The sequence below is a fragment of the Lithobates pipiens genome, unplaced genomic scaffold (assembly GCF_037356315.1).
Source record: "Lithobates pipiens isolate NorthernLeopardFrog02 unplaced genomic scaffold, aLitPip1_a1.2 Scaffold_18, whole genome shotgun sequence".
Taxonomy (NCBI): Eukaryota; Metazoa; Chordata; class Amphibia; order Anura; family Ranidae; genus Lithobates; species Lithobates pipiens.
In genome coordinates this window covers 17,677,091-17,690,777 of record NW_027507758.1, presented here as the reverse complement: position 1 = coordinate 17,690,777, position 13,687 = coordinate 17,677,091, and positions in this window count along the sequence as shown.

The following is a 13,687-nucleotide window of genomic DNA, read 5'->3' as shown; positions in this document are numbered from 1 at the left end:
GACTGGCTAGTATCACTTTAAGACAGAAGGGTCAGTACCAAACAGTGTAACCCCCTTGGAGCTGGCGCCTCTTGGCCTTTCAAAGAGTTTGGGCTGCCACAGGGTGAGGATTATGATCACGTGACTGACAATCATGACGATCAGATCGGGAAGCTCCTGATCACATTAAATATCAAACTCTTCTAAATTGTCAAATACATTTTAATTTTTTTTGTAATATGTGGGTGGATTACTGCTGAAATTAGAACCAAGATTTTTATTTTAAGCTTAGATTGCCATTCTTGCAGAGTTTTTTTTATTTATTTTATTTTATTCCCAGACTTGCGTTTTGATAGACCGCTGGGCAATTACAGTGAGAAATATTTCAGCAATTGCATTTTTATTTCCTAGGGCAGTGATGTGCAATTAGTGGACCTCCAACTGTTGCATAACTACAAGTCCCATCATGCCTCTGGGTGTCATGCTTGTGTCAGTCTTGCTATGCCTCATGGGACTTGTAGTTCTGCAACAGCTGGAGGGCTGCTAATTGCATATCCCTGCCCTAGGGTTTCTGCTAAAATATGTTTGGAGGTTCCAAGTAATTTTCTAGCAAAAAATATTTTTAACTGAAGGAAGTCAGAAAAAGATTTAGACTTTAAGGCCCCTCTCGGTGTCAGACCATTCAGGTCCGCCTGTCAGTTTTGTTGGCGGACCTTAAGGGCGCTCCATTGTCTCTGGAGCGACGGATGTCTGCCGACCCGGTCCGATCTGCTAAAATCAGACGCATGCCTTTACATTGGCATCCGTCCCTGGCAGATCGGATGAGATAAATGGTTAAACTGAAGTTTTCAATGTCTGGATTTTTTTTCTTTACAGTGTATCCCTTTGCTCCACAGAAGCTTAGTTACAATGTTTCATATTAAAAACTTGACAGACTGCCCGGATGTTCTTTTGACAGCTGAGTGAGCAGATAAGTCTCTCCACTTGTTATAAAAGAATTGGCAAACTCCTGCAATAGATTGTCAGAGGGGTTGAATCGAGATTGCATTTTTATTGTGCAGCTCTACAGTCACTGTCATCCCTCCAGCCTGTGTCTTGGCAAAAGAGGGAGGTGATGCCTCCATTAATCTACATGTAATATCCTGCCACTAATGTGTTTAGCTGGTTAGTGGGTGTGGAGGGGGGAGTGGGCTGTCATTTACCATACTCTAGTCACATGGGCTGCTCAGATGTGAGGGGGAGGAAATGCTCAGCCTAGAAACTTGCTGGAAACGGCATGTGCAGAGCTACCGCCAGAGCAGCAAAATCTCTAGCTGAATTGGGTGACATGGACAGAAGGGGGCGGTAGAGAGCAGCAGGATAGACCAGGATTTTTTAATTTTTTGCAGAAAATGAATTTCATAGTGGAGTATGAACAGCATGTGATGGGGTTTTAGGATGTGGGTTTAGTGGCACATTCTAGACATGGCACCCATGTTGTTCTGCCAAACATCCTGTAACAACCTTCCAGCTGAAACTTGCACCCCCGGTGTCATCTTTCCGATGCCTTTTGGCCCAGCATAAGATGGCAAATCCATACAGGGCAGAGCAATGTCTTCAGATCTCTGATGCCTGGAGCCATTACTTTAATGATGTACAGCTGGAATCCTTAACCAATTCAGCTCCATGTACGGCTAAACAGAACTGTTTTTTTTTTTGTACTAGTGGCCATCAGCATTTGTGTTTGTAGAGCTGGCTCTCAGCTTCAAAGTGATGCGGCAGCTCTATAGCCATCGATCGCTTTCACAGGTGGCAGCACAGCCGCGCCGCCCCCCCCTTCTCCTACATGATTCCTGGTCTGTCCTGTGCCCATGTTATGGCAATCGGGTAAAGAGAAAAATAAAATGTGTTAAAAGATTTGGCGAAAATCCCCGTAGCCTCTCACACCTATGCAAGCCCGGGGTGTGCACCCACATGTAACCTGCAGGTGGCACCACGCATGTGAAATATCGCCACGAACGTCTGAGATCAATAATTCTTGCACAAGAGCTACTAGTTTAAATGGGTTGTAAACCTCCCTGTGTAAGTTGTACCTATAGGTAAGGCTTACCTGTAGGTACTGTAAATATCTAAAAAAAAAAAAAAAAAAAAAGTGCACCGTTTAGGAGCTATTTACTGTATACTGCGCCAATGATGTCATCGGCGCATGCACCCTGAAGGAATGGTTGCCAGTGCCGTCTCTTCAGGAGTGTGCTGTGGCGGCTCCGGCCAGTCACAGGAGTCAGGCAGGAAGATGGACGTGGGCTTTGTTTGCAGGTAAGTGTCACAATGTGCTAGTATGTGATGCATACTAGCACATTATGCCTTTTTACTTTTGCAGGGAAGTAAAACCCACCAGGGGTTTACTTCCTCTTTAACACTATCTAAACTGAAGGGGGCTGTAAAGGCTTTTAAAACGTGGCCTATGGAGATTTTTGACAACATTGTTTTTGCGATATTGTGGACGCCATCGTTTTTTTAAGACCTGGAATGTTTGGTATCTATTTAATTGATGCGACCTCATCTTTTTACGTGACCAGACATGGGTATTAAATGGTGTTGGTTTTGCACTAAAATTCCTTTTATTTATATATTTTTTTTTTTCCCCCCTGAATTTGCGTTTTAATAAACAGTTGCGCAAATATCGCGTGAAACAAATTTGCAACGATCACCATTTTATTTTTATTTATTTTTTTGTCTTCTACAGGACTTTAATTAAAAAAAATATATATATAATATTCTGGGGGTTTCAGTTTATTGCAAAAAATGTAAGATTTTTAAGTGTATGCGGAAAATTTTTAAAAATTGCTCTGGAGCCGTTTAAAGATCGGTGCTTTGAATATCAGCAGTGCGGCTGAATAGTTGGTAATTTGACCTTTAGTGCAAAAATAAATTGTCTTCAGCCCTGCAGTTTAATCGAATCTTTAGAATAACACCTGACTGGGGCAAACCATTGTAAATGGCAGCTGGTGGTAGTTTTTTTTTTTTTGGAAGGGGGGGGGGGGGGGGAGATGGAGCACCCATAGCTGCCACCCTTCCCCCAGCCCCCCCCCTCCCTTCAGACTCATTTCCTGATTGGCTGGGAGGAGGATGATCAGCGTTTCAATAGTGAATGTTCATTCGCTGTTGTAACAGACCTGGGTGTGTTTTGTAGTGCAATGCTCTGCGCCCTGAGCCTACCTTGTTTTGAAGTCTATTAGAGCCTCCAACTAATCCTGTGCTATAAAAAAAAAAAAAGCAACCCCCCCCCCCCCCCCCATTGGAATCCAGATTCCAGGCATCCTGAATCGGGGCCGAATGGATGGATGGGGGCAGGGCAGCACCCCTAATGGACTGACCGCCCCTGTGCAGCACTATGGAATATGTCGGAGCTATGCAGATGTATGATCGTGTACTACACTGGTGGGGACAGGGCCGTCTTTAATATAGATTGGACCCTGGGCAAAAATTTTCTTGGGGGGCCCCCCCATGCAATTTCCCTCTCCACCTACTCTGAGATATACAATAAATAGCAGCTAGATTTAAAATCAGTTTTCTGTATCAGATCAGGCAGCAATTGCGATTGGTTGCAAGCAGTTACAGCATATCATTACTGATTACTGACTAGTTGCTAGAGGTTACAGCACACGTTACGGCTCACTGATTAGTTGCTAAAGGTTACAGCACATCACCTTACAGCAGGGGAGCATGATATACATAGGAATGCCGCCTTTATTTACATATCAATGCCGCCAGCCGTAGCTATTTACTTAGTATTGTCGCCACTATTTACATACTAATTCCAGTTATTTACATGTAAACACAGGGTCTGCAGGTGAGTCATCTGCACACAACAATAAGGCAGAGCTGGGCAGCATTAGTACCAGCACTTCACACTGAGATATCGGGACACAGCACAGGAATAAAACTTCAAGGGACAAGGGAATTTAAACTGGGATAGTTGGCAAGTATGAGGCAGCTGTTTTGGGCCCCCCAACAATGACAGGGCCCAGGGCAGATGCCCCTTTTGCCCTGCCTTAAAGACGGCCCTGGGTGAGGACATAGAGTGTAAGCTCCTCTGAACCAATCATTCAGCACCAGTGTCCTCTCTGTACACCACTCTACTGTGTCAGAGCAAAATAAGAGTGTAAGACATTAGAGCAGGGGTCTCAAACTGGTGGCCCTCCAGCTTTTTCGAAACTACAAGTCCCATGAGGCATTGCAAGCATGATGGTTAAAAGCATGACTCCTGCAGGCAGAGGCATGATGTTTTGCAACAGCTGGAGGGCCACCAGTTTGAGACCCCTGCATTAGAGTGTAAGCTCCTCTAGTGCAGAGATAGATGTGACTAGCTCAGTGACCTCTGATAGGTCAGAGCTAGAACTGTTCTTCCAGGTAGAGTAGGGGTGTCCAACTCAAATTTCATCGCGGGGCCGCATCAGCATTATAGTTGCCGGTTGTATCTGTAAGACTTGATGTCCAGAGCGCCCCCCCTACCATCAGGAGTCACCCCACCCTCCCTTACATCAGTGTAATTCCCCCCCCCCCCCCCCCTCCTTATCTTGTGCTGCTGCTGGCGGAGCTGGGAAGCAAAAAGTGCAGAGTCTGGAGGAGGACCAGAAGAGTGCGGGAGCCAGCTGCAAGAGTCTACTGAATGCCGAGACCAAGGGAGATGTAGATGAGGTGGTACAGGATCTGGCGGAAGAGTTCTGCCCTCCTCTCTATTGCTGAGACAAGGTGGGGACAGAGGAGCTGCAGGAGAGGTGTGAGGACCACGCGAAAAAGCCTGGCGGGCCGGATTCAGCCCAGAGGCCTTGTGTTTGACACGTGATGTAGAGGATGCTATTCCTGCATTGTGTTGCAGAGCTTCGTCATCTTTGCGTGGCCATGGAGAAGCAGAACGTGATGTTTTGTAACATGCATAAATGAAGCCTCGATATTCATATCAGGAGCGCGGCTCACCGGTTCACATTTCATCCCGGGACTGCTTGTAGTACTTGCATCTTTTACACCCCTTTCACACTGGGGCGTTTTTCAGGCTCTGAAAAAAAAAATCCCCTGTAAAGCGCCTGAAAGAAGCCTCATCTGCAATTCCAATGTGAAAGCGCACACACGCACGCACGCACGTCGGTTTTAACTGACAATTTTGCAGTCGTGCGACGCTGTACCCAAACAAAATTGACGTCCTTTTTTTCCCACAAATAGAGCTTTCTTTTGGTGGTATTTGATCACCTCTGCGGTTTTTATTTTATTTGTACTACAAAAAAAAAAGACAATTTTGAAAAAAAATATTAAGTAAATAATAAGTAAAATATATTTAACTTTTTACTATAATAAATATCCCCCCCAAAAAAAAAAAAATTCTTCATCAATTTAGGCCAATATGTATACTTCTACATATTTCTCGTAAAAAAAATAAAAAATTGCGTAAACGTATCTTGATTGTTTTTTTTTGCGCAATAAACGTTATAGCTTCTACAAAATAGGGATAGAGTTATGGCATTTTTATTATTTTTTTTATTTTATTTTTTTTACTGGTAATGGTGACGATCAGCGTTTTTTTTTAGCAGGCCTGCGACGGACAGATCGGACACTTTTGACACTTTTTTTTGGGACCAGTGACATTCATACAGCAATCGGTGCTATCAAAAGGCACTGATTACTTTATAAATGACGCTGGCAGGAAAGGGGTTAACACCAGGGGTTGTAAACCTTAGAGGTTGTTCACCTCAATGCACCTCCTGTAATGCTGCAGTCCCCCCTAACCCCCATTTTACTTACCTGTACCCCCTCTATCACATCCTGGGGACGAGCACACGAGGCAAAAGCCGGTGTCTCGGGTCCTGTTTCAATGGATTGATAGCAGTGCAGCCATTGGCTCCCTCTGCTGTCAATCAAATTAAATGACCCGGGGGTGGGGCTGAGTCATACATTCGGCTTCTATGGACGTTGAATGAATGAGTCGGGAGCGCGCCCGCAAGGTAACCCCCCGGGAGAGAGCTTCTCCTAGGGCAGTGATGGCGAACCTTGGCACCCCAGATGTTTTGGAACTACATTTCCCATGATGCTCAGCTACACTGCAGAGTGCATGAGCATCATGGGAAATGTAGTTCCAAAACATCTGGGGTGCCAAGGTTCGCCATCACTGTAGAAGGGGGTTATCTAATGCGGGGAGGAGCCGTGAGAGCTGCCGAGGGACCCCAGAAGAAGATGTTCGGGGGCCACTCTGCAAAATGAGCTGCACGGTGCAGGTAAGTATGATATGTTTGTTATTTTTTTATAAAAAAAAACAAAGCTTTAGTGTCACTTTAAGGGGTTAAATGTGTTCCCTGGGAGGTGTTTCTAACTGTGGGGGGAGGGGACTGACTGGGAGTGGAGAGAGATTGCTGTTCCTAATCACTAGGAACAGACGATCTCTCTCTCTTCCCCTGACAGAACAGGGATCTGTTTTTTTTACATTGACAGATCCCCATTCTGGGTCTCTGTGGAGCGATCGCGGGTGGCCGGCGGTCACCGGCCGTCACTGGCCAGGAGCATTAGCGGGCACGTGCGCGCGTGCCACCTGCTATAGCTGTTAAAGGAACCGATGTACAGCTACGCCGATTTGCGGCTAGGAGCCGACCTGCTGCAGTATAATGACGGCGGCTTGTCGGCAAACGGTTATATGTACTGTATATTAACCAGTTCAATCCCGGACACTTTCACCCCCTTCCTGCTCAGGACAAATTTTAGCTTTCAGCGTTGTCACACTTTGAATGACAATTGCGCGGTCATGCAATGCTGTACCAATATGACATTTTTATAATTAGCCTTTTGGCGGTATTTAATCACTGCTGTTTTTTTTTTTTTTTTTTGCTATAAAAAATGAAATAAGACAGAAAATTTTGAAAAAAAACATCAAAACAGTTTTATAGTTTGTCATAAAATTTTGCAAACAAGTAATTTTTCTACTTCATTAATGTATACTGATGAGGCGGCACTGATAGGTAGCACTGATGGACACTGATGAGCTAGCACTGATATGTGGCACTGAAGGGCATGTATAGGTGGTACTGATAGGCACTGATTGGCAGCACTGATGGTCATTGATAGGTGGCACTGATATGCACTGGCAAGTGGCACTGGTGGGCACAGATGAGGCGGCGGTGACTCACTCTGTTCGGGGACCGAGTTCCCTTCAACAGAAGCTGGTGATCTGCTTTTTGTTTTTCTCCTCATGCTGAAAAAAAGACGATTACCGATCTTCTGTTTACATCACGTGATCAGCTGTCATTGGCTGACAGCTGATCACGTGGTAAGGGGCAGGGATCAGCCCCTTACTCCAATCTGTGATCAACCGAGTCTCATTGACTCGGTGATCACAGAGTGTGCCGCGCACGCCCCGCAGGTAGCTCATGCATGGGAGGGCATTTATTGACGCCCTCCCGGCAATTAACGCCTGCGCTGTAGCCGTCTTTCAGCTTTGCTAAGGTACTGGGAGCCATTGGCTACTGCTGCTGTCAAACAAAGCCAGTGACGAGGGAGGGCCACGAGTCCCACAGTCTGTTTCAGTGGAGGCAGCAGCACGCACAGGTGCCCCCCCATAAGAAGCGGGGGGCAGGGCACTGGACTTTGGAAGCTGTCATTCTTGGCTGTCCAGTAATACAGTAGCACTGGTCTGTAAACCTGCTGCAAAGACTTTGCTGAATAATGGGTCCTATGCAGCACATCCTCTGGACTCTTTTAACGGTAGAGTCCCCTGACGAATTGCGCGAAACTCATTGGGCGGAGCTATATGTGCTGACGTCACTCTGACGCTTCCGAGATCAAGGGCCATCTTAGTGAGTGCTGCTTTCTGTTTGCATTTATCTTCATGTGGATGAGATGCTTTTCTGGTTTTATTTTGGATGGTTACTTATTTATAATAGAAAAAATGCTACACTATATAGTACCTTATGTGGTTCCATGTGGTGAGTGTTCTTTCCTAGACATTAAAGAGGTTGTAAACCCCCCCCCCAAAAAAAAAACCTGTAAGACAAAGACATAATGAGCTAGTATGCATCGCACAGGCGGCAGTTCCTTCAGAGCGCATGCTCTGATGACGCCATCGGCGGAGTATACATTAACCACTTGCCGCCCGCCCTATAGCAAATAGGCGGCGGCAAAGTGGTTTCATAATCCTGACCGGACGTCATATGACGTGATCAGGATTATGAGCCGCTGTGCGCCCCCGGGGGCCCGCATCGCGGCGATCGTTGTTGCGGGGTGTCAGTCTGACACCCGGCAACTACGATCTCGGTAAAGAGTCTCCAACGGAGACTCTTTACCACGTGATCAGCCGTGTCCAATCACGGCTGATCACAGTGTAAATAGGAAAAGCCGGTGATCGGCTTTTCCTCACTCGCGTCTGTCAGACGCGAGTAGAGGAGAGCCAATCGGCTGCTCCTCTGACAGGGGGGGTCTGTGCTGATCGATTATCAGCACAGCCCCCCCCGAGGATGCCCACACTGGACCACCAGGGACGCCACTAGACCACCAGGGATGCCCAGGACGAAGGTATGCCACCCTAGACCACCAGGGATTGCAATCAGTGCCCAAATGGATGCCAATCAGTGCCCATAATGGATGCCAATCAGTGCCCACAATGGGCATCACTGATTGGCATGCATTATTGATTGGCACTGATTGGCATCCATTAGTATAATATATTATAATACAATGCCGCCTATCAGTTCCCATCTGTGCCGCCTATCAGTGCCTACCCATGCCCACCTGTGCCGCCTACCCATGCCCACCTGTGCCACCTACCCATGCCCACCTGTGCCGCCTACCCATACCCACCTGTGCCGCCTACCCATGCCCACCTGTGCCACCTATCCATGCCCATCCATGCCAATCCGTGCCAATTTGTACCACCTATCAGTGCCCATCCGTGTCGCCCATCAGTGCCACCCATCAGTGCCGCCTATCAGTGCCACATATCGGTGTCCATCAATGCCACCTCATCAGTGCCACTTCATTGGTGCCACCTCATCAGTGCCCATCAGTGCCGCCTTATCATTGCCCATCAGTGTAACCCCATCAATGCCCATCAGTGAAGGAGAAAACTTACTTATTTGCAAAGTTTTGAAACTGAAACAAAAAAAAAAACATTTTTTTTTTCAAAATTTTCGGTATTTTTTTATTTGTTTAGCAAAAAATAAAAATCCCAGAGGTGATCAAATACCACCAAAAGAAAGCTATATTTGTGGGAAAAAAATGATAAAAATTTAATTTGGGTACAGTGTAGCATGACCGCGCAATTGCCATTCAAAGTGCGACAGCGCTGAAAGCTGAAAATTGGTCTGGGCAGGAAGGTGTTTAAGTGCCCGGTATTGAAGTGGTTAAATATCTCCTAAACTGTGCAAGTTTAGGAGATATTTACAGCACCTACAGGTAAACCTTAACCTATAGGTACAAACAAACCAGGGGAGTTTACTTTCTCTTTACTTGCCGCCACTGGTCGGTACGTCGGCTCTTTAAATCGATATGGCCGGTGTGCGCGCCCGCAGCGTGTCCCCAGGGCCAATGCTCATGGCCGACGTGCACGATGCCCGCCAGGCACCCGCACTTGCTCCTGACAGAGCCAGAATGAGGATCTGTGTGTGTAAAACATACAAACCCCTGTTCTGTCAGGGGAGTAGAGACAGGTCCTTTGTTCCTACTAAGTAGGAACAGCGATATGTCTCCTCCCTCCACAATTAGAACACCCAGTGAGGGGAACACATTTAACCCCTTGATCGCCCTCTAGTGTTAACCCCTTCCCTGCCCGTGACATTTTAACAGTAATCCGTGGCTATTTTTAGCTCTGATCGCTGTATAAACGTCACTGGTCCCATAAAAGTGTCCGATCTGTCCGCCGCAATGTCACAGTCCCGGTAGAAATCGTCAATTGCCACCATTACTAGTACAAATAAAATAATAATAAAAAATGCCTTAAATATATCCCCTATTTTGTAGACGCTATAACTTTTGTGCAAACTAGGGCTGTTACTGATTAAAATTTTCGTGTTTGATTAATCGTTTTTTTTTTTTTAATCGAATCATTTTGATTAATTATAACGCACATACAGATCCAACTACTTTTAGCTGATCTCCTTGCATTGCAACTCTGCATTAGTCAGTGGTAAATGTGGTATACACTATATACAATCACCCAACACTAGTTAGTTTCCACAATCCATGACTTAACTTCACAGTTCACACAAAAATATGTTTTAAATTCAAACTGTAGCACTGACGTAAGTCTTTTTTTTTTTTCCACAGTAGCGTGACAATCCCTCCACCTCCGGTCTAACTAATCACTCTCACCTTATGGCATGGACCCCTGTGCAAACAGGTGGTCATGCAAGCGGGTATCAAAAGGGTTAACACGGACCATAAACTTCTCTCACGTCTCCTTAGATCTCAGCAAGGACGCCGGGTCATGGGTAGAAAGAAAAGGTCAAAGTGCTCACCGCTTAAGTATAAGATTTCATTTTTGTGTTCAAAACACAAATTACTCACATAAAGATGATAAAAACACAGCGTGTAAAGCCGACAATCGTGTTAGTTCCGTAGGGCAGCAGCGGGTGACGTCATGCGTAGCCGGACTTCTCCCCCCTTCCCTTCGTTAGCAGACGGAGGCACTTGGGGAAAGGGGGAGGAGTTTAGTGACGTTGATGTCCGTGACGTCACCGGATCTCCGACGGAACTCCCTGAAGACCTGGAAGCTGGCGGAGAGGTGAGTATTTTGATCGATCAAAAAAATTAACGATTAATCGAGGAATTCATCTTTAATTTCCACAGCCCTAGTGCAAACCAATCAATATACGCTTATTGCATTTTTTTTTTTACCAAAAATATGTAGAAGAATACGTTTCGGCCTAAACTGATGAAGACATTTTTCATTTTTTTATGGGGGTATTTATTATAGCAAAAAGTACAAAATCGTTCAAAGCTGTTGCTCTTTTTTTGTTTATAGTGCAAAAAATAAAAACCGCAGAGCTGATCAAATACCACCAAAAGAAAGCTCTATTTGTGGGGAAAAAAAAGGAATCAATTTTGTTTGGGTACAGCATCGCACGACCGCGCAATTGTCAGTTAAAACGATGCAGTGCCGTATCACAAAAAATGACCTTGTAAATCCTTCCGGGACTCTTCCAGGGCTTAAGTGGTTAATAAAGAGGTGGAAGTTTGCCCCCTGGTGGTCAGGAGTTTTATGACAGAGGATCATCACCTGTGCAGTGGAGTTTGCCATTATTCATCCAACATGCGCTGTCTGCTGCTTCCTTGTGCAGCTTAGGAGCTGGTGAGTGTGCAGTGGTGGTGGTTGATAACACACACGTGACACACTTTGCTAAGCTGGTGGAAGACCAGCAACGGACACACTTGCAAGAAAATTTTACTTAATGGTTGAAGACAGAGCCAGGCCTTCTCGTCCAACATCAGTGACTGACCTCACAAATGCAGTTCTGGAAGAATGGTCAAACATTCCCATAGACACATCTCCTAAACCTTGTGGACGGCCTTCCCAGAAGAGGTGAAGCTGTTATAGCTGCAAAGGGTGGGCCAACTCAATATGGGACCCTACGGACTAAGACTGGGAGGCCATTAAAGTTCATGTGTGTGTGTGTAAAGGCAGGTGTCCCAATACTTTTGGCAATATAGTGTATATGGGAATGTGTTAGGTTGTCAGCAGCTCTCAATAGATATAATATTTATAGTTGCTTGCAAGACTTTGTACCTAATTTTCTATCCTGGACCATCCACAACTCAGGCACAACAAGGCCACAAGCAGCAAGCCAAGAAGCCTACAGACTCGGCGCTCTCAGGTGGGGGATTCCCCCCTAGCCCCAGACAGAGCCCCCCACCTGTGACTGTCACTGCTCCCTTCAAGAGCCCAGAGCCCCAAGTTTTACATGGGAGTGACAGCAATTTGAAAATCTCTCAAAAAACAATTGAACTTTATGGTCATGTTTTAATTATTTTTCAATAGATTTTATAAGACAAAATTTCTAATGGATAAACATTTTTTCAATTTGATCAATAGACGTATGCAAAAAAAAACTGAATTAAAATTTATGAGAAAAGCAATTATACTTTCTATAGTATTTTTTTAGGCTGGGGAACACCACAGAAGAATCTGCTGAGCCTTTTCTTCATATTCCTGGAGACTACCAATGCTCCCCAATCATCAGAGCCCCCACTTCCCCAAAGGACCCATCCTTGGCTGGAGACCTTCCCTCATTCCTGGAGATCCCAAAAGGGCCTCTGTGTCACTGGAGACCCCCAGAGGACCTCTCTCATCCCTAGGGATCCCCTGAAGACCTCTCTGAGCCCTTGAGGACTCCCCTCATTCCTGGAGATCCCCTGAGAGCCTCCCTCATCCCTGGAGATCCCCAGAGGACCTCCCTCATCCCTGGAGAGCCTCTGAGGACCTCCCTCATCCCTGGAGAGCCCCTGATGACCTCCCTCATCCCTGGAGATCCCCTGAGGACGTCCCTCATCCCTGGAGATCCCCTGAAGACCTCCCTGAGACCCTGAAGATTACCCTCATCCCTGGAGGTCCCCTGAGGACCTCCCTCATCCCTGGTGACCCCTGAGAACCTCTCTCATCCCTGGTGATCCCCTGAGGACCTCCCTCCTCCCTGGAGATCCCCTGAGGACCACCCTCCTCCCTGGAGATCCCCTGAGGACCACCCTCCTCCCTGGAGATCCCCTGAGGACCACCCTCCTCCCTGGAGATCCCCTGAGGACCACCCTCATCCCTGGAGATCCCCTGAGGGCCTCCCTGAGCCCCTCAGGACCTCCCTCATTCTTGGAGATCCCCTGAGGACCTTCCTTATTCCTGGAGATCCTCTGAGGACCACCCTCATCCCTGGAGATCCCCTGTGGACCTCCCTCCTCCCTGGAGATCCCCTGAGGACCACCCTCCTCCCTGGAGATCCCCTGAGGACCACCCTCCTCCCAGGAGATCCCCTGTGGACCTCCCTCATCCCTGGAGATCCCCTGAGGACCACCCTCATCCCTGGAGATCCCCTGAGGACCACCCTCATCCCTGGAGATCCCCTGAGGACCACCCTCATCTCTGGAGATTCCCTGAGGACCTGTAGCCTTTCACCTGGGGGGGGGGGGGGGGGTGTTGCAGTCTGTGACCTGGGGGGGTTGAAACCTGTCACCCCAGGGGGGCTGGGTGTTTACAGCTTGTGTCTCACCAGTGCTATTAAATCCTGGCCCTAGCCCGGTTCTCCTCCCTCCCCTTCTCCTTTTTCGTGACCACAGAGAGGAGAGAGAGTAGCAGTGCTAGGAGAAGGGGAGTGGGCGCCCCACCGCCCTGGTGGGGCTTGCTCTGCCCACCGCACGGCCCTGCTCCCAGCAGGCCACAGATCAACACTGGTCCATGGCCCAACAGTGCTGTATTAATTGGGAGAAGGAGGCAATCTCCAGTCTTCCATAATTTGGAGGAGGTGATGAACTCCAAGAAGGAGCACAACTATTAAAATGGTTGTGGACAAATTGTGACAACTGGAAATCACTGCCTGTAGCACCTTTTCACCCAGACGCTCCAGGAACCTCCCTACCACCTCCTGAGTGATTCTCTGGCTATAGGGATCAGGACTGTAGGAAGACCTGCTCAGTATCAGAAATCATTTAGACATTTACTCCTAGCGGGATATGCTCTGACCTCATTGGTGTCTCCCCTAATTAGTGA